This window comes from Nerophis ophidion, unplaced genomic scaffold (assembly GCF_033978795.1).
Source record: "Nerophis ophidion isolate RoL-2023_Sa unplaced genomic scaffold, RoL_Noph_v1.0 HiC_scaffold_180, whole genome shotgun sequence".
In the NCBI taxonomy this organism is placed as follows: domain Eukaryota; kingdom Metazoa; phylum Chordata; class Actinopteri; order Syngnathiformes; family Syngnathidae; genus Nerophis; species Nerophis ophidion.
Window position 1 is genome coordinate 20,001 of NW_026907102.1, and position 10,000 is coordinate 30,000.

The window sequence follows — 10,000 nt, forward strand, 5'->3', positions numbered from 1 at the left end:
AGCCGGCTTGCCGTGGATCTCCACCCGGGTGGGGAATTCCAAATAGGTCCCTCTATTTGATGGAAGTCAGCAACAAAAAGCTGGAATTTTTCTAAGTGTCAAGGAGGGTGTCGCTTCCAGAAGGCCCACCCGCCTTGGATCGACACCCGGTTAAGAAACATGAAAAAAGTCCCTCTATGTGATGGTAGTCAGCAACAAAAAGCTGGATTTTTTCTAAGTGTGAAGGAGGGTGTCGCTTCCAGAAGGCCCACCTGCCTTGGATCGACACCCGGTTAAGAAACATGGAAAAAGTCCCTCTATTTAATGGAAGTCAGCACAAAAAAGCTGAAAATATGACAGAGTGTCAAGGAGGGTGTCGCTTCCAGAAGGCCCACCCGCCTTGGATCGACACCCGGTTAAGAAAAATGAAAAAAGTCCCTCTATTTAATGGAAGTCAGCAACAAAAAGCTGGATTTTTTCTAAGTGTCAAGGAGGGTGTCGCTTCCAGAAGGCCCACCCGCCTTGGATCACCACCCGGTTAAGAAAAAAGAAAAAAGTCCCTCTACTTAATGGAAGTCAGCAACAAAAAGCTGGAATTTTTCTAAGTGTCAAGGAGGGTGTCGCTTCCAGAAGGCCCACCTGCCTTGGATCACCACCCGGTTAAGAAAAATGAAAAAAGTCCCTCTAGTTAATGGAAGTCAGCAACAAAAAGCTGGATTTTTTCTAAGTGTCAAGGAGGGTGTCGCTTCCAGAAGGCCCACCTGCCTTGGATCGACACCCGGTTAAGAAACATGGAAAAAGTCCCTCTATTTGATGGAAGTCAGCAACAAAAAGCTGGATTTTTTCTAAGTGTCAAGGAGGGTGTCGCTTCCAGAAGGCCCACCCGCCTTGGATCACCACCCGGTTAAGAAAAAAGAAAAAAGTCCCTCTACTTAATGGAAGTCAGCAACAAAAAGCTGGATTTTTTCTAAGTGTGAAGGAGGGTGTCGCTTCCAGAAGGCCCACCTGCCTTGGATCGACACCCGGTTAAGAAACATGGAAAAAGTCCCTCTATTTGATGGAAGTCAGCAACAAAAAGCTGGATTTTTTCTAAGTGTCAAGGAGGGTGTCGCTTCCAGAAGGCCCACCCGCCTTGGATCACCACCCGGTTAAGAAACATGGAAAAAGTCCCTCTATGTGATGGTAGTCAGCAACAAAAAGCTGGATTTTTTCTAAGTGTCAAGGAGGGTGTCGCTTCCAGAAGGCCCACCCGCCTTGGATCACCACCCGGTTAAGAAAAAAGAAAAAAGTCCCTCTACTTAATGGAAGTCAGCAACAAAAAGCTGGATTTTTTCTAAGTGTGAAGGAGGGTGTCGCTTCCAGAAGGCCCACCTGCCTTGGATCGACACCCGGTTAAGAAACATGGAAAAAGTCCCTCTATTTGATGGAAGTCAGCAACAAAAAGCTGGATTTTTTCTAAGTGTCAAGGAGGGTGTCGCTTCCAGAAGGCCCACCTGCCTTGGATCACCACCCGGTTAAGAAAAATGAAAAAAGTCCCTCTAGTTAATGGAAGTCAGCAACAAAAAGCTGGATTTTTTCTAAGTGTCAAGGAGGGTGTCGCTTCCAGAAGGCCCACCTGCCTTGGATCGACACCCGGTTAAGAAAAATGAAAAAAGTCCCTCTATTTGATGGAAGTCAGCAACAAAAAGCTGGATTTTTTCTAAGTGTCAAGGAGGGTGTCGCTTCCAGAAGGCCCACCTGCCTTGGATCACCACCCGGTTAAGAAAAATGAAAAAAGTCCCTCTAGTTAATGGAAGTCAGCAACAAAAAGCTGGAATTTTTCTAAGTGTCAAGGAGGGTGTCGCTTCCAGAAGGCCCACCTGCCTTGGATCGACACCCGGTTAAGAAACATGGAAAAAGTCCCTCTATTTGATGGAAGTCAGCAACAAAAAGCTGGATTTTTTCTAAGTGTCAAGGAGGGTGTCGCTTCCAGAAGGCCCACCTGCCTTGGATCACCACCCGGTTAAGAAAAATGAAAAAAGTCCCTCTAGTTAATGGAAGTCAGCAACAAAAAGCTGGAATTTTTCTAAGTGTCAAGGAGGGTGTCGCTTCCAGAAGGCCCACCTGCCTTGGATCGACACCCGGTTAAGAAAAATGAAAAAAGTCCCTCTATTTAATGGAAGTCAGCAACAAAAAGCTGGATTTTTTCTAAGTGTGAAGGAGAGGGTCGCTTCCAGAAGGCCCACCTGCCTTGGATCGACACCCGGTTAAGAAACATGGAAAAAGTCCCTCTATTTGATGGAAGTCAGCAACAAAAAGCTGGATTTTTTCTAAGTGTCAAGGAGGGTGTCGCTTCCAGAAGGCCCACCCGCCTTGGATCGACACCCGGTTAAGAAACATGGAAAAAGTCCCTCTATTTGATGGAAGTCAGCAACAAAAAGCTGGATTTTTTCTAAGTGTCAAGGAGGGTGTCGCTTCCAGAAGGCCCACCTGCCTTGGATCACCACCCGGTTAAGAAAAATGAAAAAAGTCCCTCTAGTTAATGGAAGTCAGCAACAAAAAGCTGGATTTTTTCTAAGTGTCAAGGAGGGTGTCGCTTCCAGAAGGCCCACCTGCCTTGGATCACCACCCGGTTAAGAAAAATGAAAAAAGTCCCTCTAGTTAATGGAAGTCAGCAACAAAAAGCTGGAATTTTTCTAAGTGTCAAGGAGGGTGTCGCTTCCAGAAGGCCCACCTGCCTTGGATCGACACCCGGTTAAGAAACATGGAAAAAGTCCCTCTATTTGATGGAAGTCAGCAACAAAAAGCTGGATTTTTTCTAAGTGTCAAGGAGGGTGTCGCTTCCAGAAGGCCCACCTGCCTTGGATCACCACCCGGTTAAGAAAAATGAAAAAAGTCCCTCTAGTTAATGGAAGTCAGCAACAAAAAGCTGGAATTTTTCTAAGTGTCAAGGAGGGTGTCGCTTCCAGAAGGCCCACCTGCCTTGGATCGACACCCGGTTAAGAAAAATGAAAAAAGTCCCTCTATTTAATGGAAGTCAGCAACAAAAAGCTGGATTTTTTCTAAGTGTGAAGGAGAGGGTCGCTTCCAGAAGGCCCACCTGCCTTGGATCGACACCCGGTTAAGAAACATGGAAAAAGTCCCTCTATTTGATGGAAGTCAGCAACAAAAAGCTGGATTTTTTCTAAGTGTCAAGGAGGGTGTCGCTTCCAGAAGGCCCACCCGCCTTGGATCGACACCCGGTTAAGAAACATGGAAAAAGTCCCTCTATTTGATGGAAGTCAGCAACAAAAAGCTGGATTTTTTCTAAGTGTCAAGGAGGGTGTCGCTTCCAGAAGGCCCACCTGCCTTGGATCGACACCCGGTTAAGAAACATGGAAAAAGTCCCTCTATTTGATGGAAGTCAGCAACAAAAAGCTGGATTTTTTCTAAGTGTCAAGGAGGGTGTCGCTTCCAGAAGGCCCACCCGCCTTGGATCGACACCCGGTTAAGAAACATGGAAAAAGTCCCTCTATTTGATGGAAGTCAGCAACAAAAAGCTGGATTTTTTCTAAGTGTCAAGGAGGGTGTCGCTTCCAGAAGGCCCACCCGCCTTGGATCGACACCCGGTTAAGAAACATGGAAAAAGTCCCTCTATTTGATGGAAAAAGTCCCTCTATTTGATGGAAGTCAGCAACAAAAAGCTGGATTTTTTCTAAGTGTCAAGGAGGGTGTCGCTTCCAGAAGGCCCACCCGCCTTGGATCGACACCCGGTTAAGAAACATGGAAAAAGTCCCTCTATTTGATGGAAGTCAGCAACAAAAAGCTGGATTTTTTCTAAGTGTAAAAGTTGGGATTTTTTCTAAGTGTCAACTTTTGGTGTACCAACCCTTCCAAAATAAAGTCGGGATTTTTTCTAAGTGTCAACTTTTGGTGTACCAACACTTCCAAAATAAAGTGGGGATTTTTTCTAAGTGTCAACTTATATAGTCGGGATTTTTTCTAAGTGTCAACTTATAAAGTGGGGATTTTTTTCCAAGTGTCAACCTGTAAAGTGGGGATTTTTTTCCCAAGTGTCCACTTTTGGTTCACCATGCCTTCCAGAGTCAAAGAAGCCCCCGAGTGAGACCCAAAAAACCGGACCGAGTGATGTCATTTGGGGTCCTATTTTCAGTCATTTTGTGGGATTTCGGTGACGCCGAGGAGGGAAGCAGGTGTCAAGGGACAGGGGGGGTGCCTGTCCCTTTAAGAAGGCCGGCTTGCCGTGGATCTACACCCGGGTAGGGAATTCAAAACAGGTCCCTCTATTTGCTGGAAGTCAGCACAAAAAAGCTGGAAATATGACAGGGGAAAAAAAAAAAGAAGAAGCTGCAATGATGGCAGAGTGTCCATGTGCCTGTCCCTTTAAGAAGGCCGGCTTGCCGTGGATCTCCACCCGGGTGGGGAATTCCAAATAGGTCCCTCTATTTGCTGGAAGTGCCCCCCCAAAAAGCTGTCCATTTCCCCAAGTTTTTAAGGAGGGAAAAGCCACTTTAAGCCTAAAAAGGAAAGCGGGGATTTGAAGCCCTCCGGTGGACTTCCGCCGCCGCTGCACCCTTAGAAGAAAAAGCTGCACTTATGGCAGAGTGTCCATGTGCCTGTGCCTTTAGGAAGGCCGGCTTGCCGTGGTTCTGCACCAGGGTAGGGAATTCAAAATAGGTCCCTCTATCTGCTGGAAGTCAGCACAAAAAAAAGCTGGAAATATGACAGAGTGTCAACTTTTAGTGTAATAGACCTGCGAAAGTCAAAGTCGGGATTTTTTCTAAGTGTCCACTTTTGGTGTACCAACCTTTCCAAAATAAAGTGGGGATTTTTTCTAAGTGTCCACTTTTGGTGTACCAACCTTTCCAAAATAAAGTGGGGATTTTTTCTAAGTGTCAACTTATAAAGTCGGGATTTTTTCTAAGTGTCAACTTATAAAGTGGGGATTTTTTCCAAGTGTCAACTTATAAAGTCGGGATTTTTTCCAAGTGTCAACTTATAAAGTGGGGATTTTTTCCAAGTGTCAACTTATATAGTCGGGATTTTTTTTCAAAGTGTCAACTTGTAAAGTGGGGATTTTTTCCAAGTGTCTACTTTTGGTTCACCATGCCTTCCAGAGTCAAAGAAGCCCCCGAGTGAGACCCAAAGAACCGGACCGAGTGATGTCATTTGGGGTCCTATTTTGAGTCATTTTGTGGGATTTCGGTGACGCCGAGGAGGGAAGCAGGTGTCAAGGGACAGGGGGGTGCCTGTCCCTTTAAGAAGGCCGGCTTGCCGTGGATCTACACCCGGGTAGGGAATTCAAAACAGGTCCCTCTATTTGCTGGAAGTCAGCACGAAAAAAAGCTGGAAATATGACAGAGTGCCCCAAAAAAAAAAAGAAGCTGCAATGATGGCAGAGTGTCCATGTTGCTGTCCCTTTAGGAAGGCCGGCTCGCCGTGGATCTCCACCCGGGTGGGGAATTCCAAATAGGTCCCTCCATTTGCTGGAAGTGCCCCCCCAAAAAGCTGTCCATTTCCCCAAGTTTTTAAGGGAAACAAAAACCAGGGTTGGGGTTGGATGCATCACACTGTAAGTCTCGGCTGCAGCCAGAAGCAAGTATTAAAAAGATAGACATCAACCATCATTTAAAAAGGGGAAAACAAATCCATTCATCAATAAATCATATCCAAATTAAAAAAAAGAGGCAGCTCAAAAGAGAGGGTGTGTGTCCAGCAGAAAATAGGCATGATAAACAAAGAGGGCTGGGCTGGAAGTGGAGGGGAAAAAAGCTGGGAAAGAAGTTAAATGTCCTCAAAGTGTTCCAAAATCAGTCCCACGAGTCCCGCAGCTGGCCACCCGAGTCCAGGGAAGCCCGGCACCTCCGTAACAAGGCCCGCAAAGTCACACTGCAAGTGGGGGAGAAAAGCTGGCAGAGTAGCCAAAAGTCCTCAAAGTGTTCAAAAATCAGTCCCCCACCAGCCCCGCAGCTGGCCACCCGAGTCCAGGGACGCCCGGCACAGCCGTAACGCACCCCGCAAAGTCAAACTGCAAGTGGGGGAGAAAAGCTGGGGGAAAATCCAAAAGTCCTCAACGTTTTCAAAATCCGCACCCGGGACTGAGTCCAGCAAGTCCCCCCGGTCCCAAAAATGCCATTTTTTTCAAAAAATACCCAAAAAATGCGGGGGCCGGATTTCGGAACCGGCGTACCGCTTTCGGCCCGCGTGCCCTAAATTGGAGACCGATGTCAAAAATGGACGCCGGTCGGGTATTTTTTTCCTTGGGGTCTATAGAGAGTAAATCCGGAGGAAAATTGGCCTTACGAGCAAAGGGAGGGATTTTAGGGGGCATAACGTCCAGCCGCGTGCCTCCCGGGTCCCGGGGAAGAGAAAGTCCAGAAAACTCATAAAATCATGCCCAGCATGGAGATCCGCAAGTCCCGCCGCAGGCCCGAGGCTTCCCGGGTCCCGGGAATGACCAAAAGACACCCAGGAGTGGACCATCGAAAGTGGGAGGGAAATGGAGGGAAAGTCGGGAAAAAGGTCCAAAATGGGTTGAAAATCATACGATCCCACCCAGGGTAGAGTTCCACAAGTCCCGCAGCGAGCTGCACGAGCCGCAGGAACACCGGGAATGACCAAAAGGCACCCAGAAGCGAACCAGCGAAAGTGGGGGAAAAATGGAGGAAAAGGAGGAAAAAGTGCCAAATTGTTTAAAAATCCTACCCAGGATGGAGTTCCAGAAGTCCCGCAGCGAGCTGCACGAGCCGCAGGAACACCGGGAATGACCAAAAGGCACCCAGAAGTGAACCAGCGAAAGTGGGGGAAAAATGGAGGAAAAGGAGGAAAAAGTACCAAATTGTTTAAAAATCCTACCCAGGATGGAGTTCCACAAGTCCCGCAGCGAGCTGCACGAGCCGCAGGAACACCGGGAATGACCAAAAGGCACCCAGAAGTGAACCATCAAAAGTGGGGGACAATTTGAGAAAAAGTTGGAAAAAGGTCCGAAATTGATTAAAAATCCTACCCGGGATGGAGTTCCAGAAGCCCCGCAGCGAGCTGCACGAGCCGCAGGAACACCGGGAATGACCAAAAGGCACCCAGAAGTGAACCATCAAAAGTGGGGGACAATTTGAGAAAAAGTTGGAAAAAGGTCCGAAATTGATTAAAAATCCTACCCAGGATGGAGTTCCAGAAGCCCCGCAGCGAGCTGCACGAGCCGCAGGAACACCGGGAATGACCAAAAGGCACCCAGAAGTGAACCATCAAAAGTGGGGGACAATTTGAGAAAAAGTTGGAAAAAGGTCCGAAATTGATTAAAAATCCTACCCAGGATGGAGTTCCAGAAGCCCCGCAGCGAGCTGCACGAGCCGCAGGAACACCGGGAATGACCAAAAGGCACCCAGAAGCGAACCATCAAAAGTGGGGGACAATTTGAGAAAAAGTTGGAAAAAGGTCCGAAATTGATTAAAAATCCTACCCAGGATGGAGTTCCAGAAGCCCCGCAGCGAGCTGCGCGAGCCGCGGGAACACCGGGAATGACCAAAAGGCACCCAGAAGTGAACCATCAAAAGTGGGGGACAATTTGAGAAAAAGTTGGAAAAAGGTCCGAAATTGATTAAAAATCCTACCCAGGATGGAGTTCCACAAGCCCCGCAGCGAGCTGCGCGAGCCGCAGGAACACCGGGAATGACCAAAAGGCACCCAGAAGTGAACCATCAAAAGTGGGGGACAATTTGAGAAAAAGTTGGAAAAAGGTCCGAAATTGATTAAAAATCCTACCCAGGATGGAGTTCCACAAGCCCCGCAGCGAGCTGCGCGAGCCGCGGGAACATCGGGAATGACCAAAAGGCACCCAGAAGTGAACCATCAAAAGTGGGGGACAATTTGAGAAAAAGTTGGAAAAAGGTCCGAAATTGATTAAAAATCCTACCCAGGATGGAGTTCCACAAGCCCCGCAGCGAGCTGCGCGAGCCGCGGGAACACCGGGAATGACCAAAAGGCACCCAGAAGTGAACCATCAAAAGTGGGGGACAATTTGAGAAAAAGTTGGAAAAAGGTCCGAAATTGATTAAAAATCCTACCCAGGATGGAGTTCCAGAAGTCCCGCAGCGAGCTGCGCGAGCTCCGGGGCCCCCGGGAATGACCAAAAGATACCCAGGAGTGAACCAGCCAAAGTGGGGGACAATTTGAGAAAAAGTTGGAAAAAGGTCCGAAATTGATTAAAAATCCTACCCAGGATGGAGTTCCAGAAGTCCCGCAGCGAGCTGCGCGAGCTCCGGGGCCCCCGGGAATGACCAAAAGATACCCAGGAGTGAACCAGCCCAAGTGGGGGACAAATGGAAGAAAAGCCGGGCCAAGTCCAAAAAAGTTGGCTTTTTTGCCAAAGTGTCAACATGCGTGATTTTGTCAGAGTGTCCACTTTTGGGATTTTTTCTAAGTCCAACAACGAGAGAGGCCTGGCCTCCAGCCTGTCTAGCCTCTTCCATGAGACACTTAGAAAAAATCCCGTGCAAAAAAAGTGGATTTTTTCTAAGTCCAACAACGAGAGAGGCCTAAGTTCCAGCCTCCTTAGCCTCTTTCTTCCGTGGAGCAAAAGTTGGATTTTTTGCCTAAGTGTCAACATGCGTGATTTTGTCAGAGTGTCCACTTTTGGGATTTTTTCTAAGTCCAACAACGAGAGAGGCCTGGCCTCCAGCCTGTTTAGCCTCTTCTATGTGACACTTAGAAAAAATCCCAGCCAAAAAAAGTGGATTTTTTCTAAGTCCAACAACGAGAGAGGCCTAACTTCCAGCCTCCTTAGCCTCTTTCGTTCACATACTTAGAAAAAAATCCCAGCGCCAAGCCCAATGCATTTCAATGGGATTTATTTTTCGAGCCGGATTTTTTCTAAGTCCAACAACGAGAGAGGCTTGAGTTCTAGCCTACTTTAAGCCTCTTTCGATTTTCCCTGTTTTTACCAGGTCTACCAAAACACCCCCATCACGTTAGTAGGTGCGCCAGGCTTAGACAGGCCGAATTGGCAGGAAATGTGTCCGAGTCAAAGTGAGCTATTTTGGGACTCAAAAGTTGGATTTTCCCCCTCTTTTCGATGGTTCTTTTTTCGAATGGTTCTTCCAGGCGCTGAGCGACAGGGGCTCACGCGGACATGCGTGGCCGCCTAGGGGGCGCTATCTCGGACACATTTAGGGACATGGACACCCTGGAAGAACAAACATAAAAAATTTTTCGACCTGATTTCAGACCAGCCTCTTTCTTAAGGACTTCCAGGACTCGAGCGACAGGGGCTCGGTCCTGAGTGCGCGCCCGGCCAGGGGGCGCTATCCCGGACACATTTCGGGACATTTAAACCATGGATGGACAGACATAAAAAATTGAAAGACCTGATTCGACCCAGCCTCTCGGGGCTTTTCCCAGGGCCGGAGCGACAGGGGCTCGGTCCTACGGCGTGCCCGCCTAGGGGGCGCTATGACGGACACACCAGGGGACACGGACACCCTGGGTGGACAAACATAAAAAATTGAAAGACCTGATTCGACCCAGCCTCTCGGGGCTTTTCCCAGGGCCGGAGCGACAGGGGCTCGGCCCTACGGCGTGCCCGCCTAGGGGGCGCTATGACGGACACACCAGGGGACACGGACACCCTGGGTGGACAAACATAAAAAATTGAAAGACCTGATTCGACCCAGCCTCTCGGGGCTTTTCCCAGGGCCGGAGCGACAGGGGCTCGGTCCTACGGCGTGCCCGCCTAGGGGGCGCTATGACGGACACACCAGGGGACACGGACACCCTGGGTGGACAAACATAAAAAATTGAAAGACCTGATTCGACCCAGCCTCTCGGGGCTTTTCCCAGGGCCGGAGCGACAGGGGCTCGGTCCTACGGCGTGCCCGCCTAGGGGGCGCTATGACGGACACACCAGGGGACACGGACACCCTGGGTGGACAAACATAAAAAATTGAAAGACCTGATTCGACCCAGCCTCTCGGGGCTTTTCCCAGGGCCGGAGCGACAGGGGCTCGGCCCTACGGCGTGCCCGCCTAGGGGGCGCTATGACGGACAC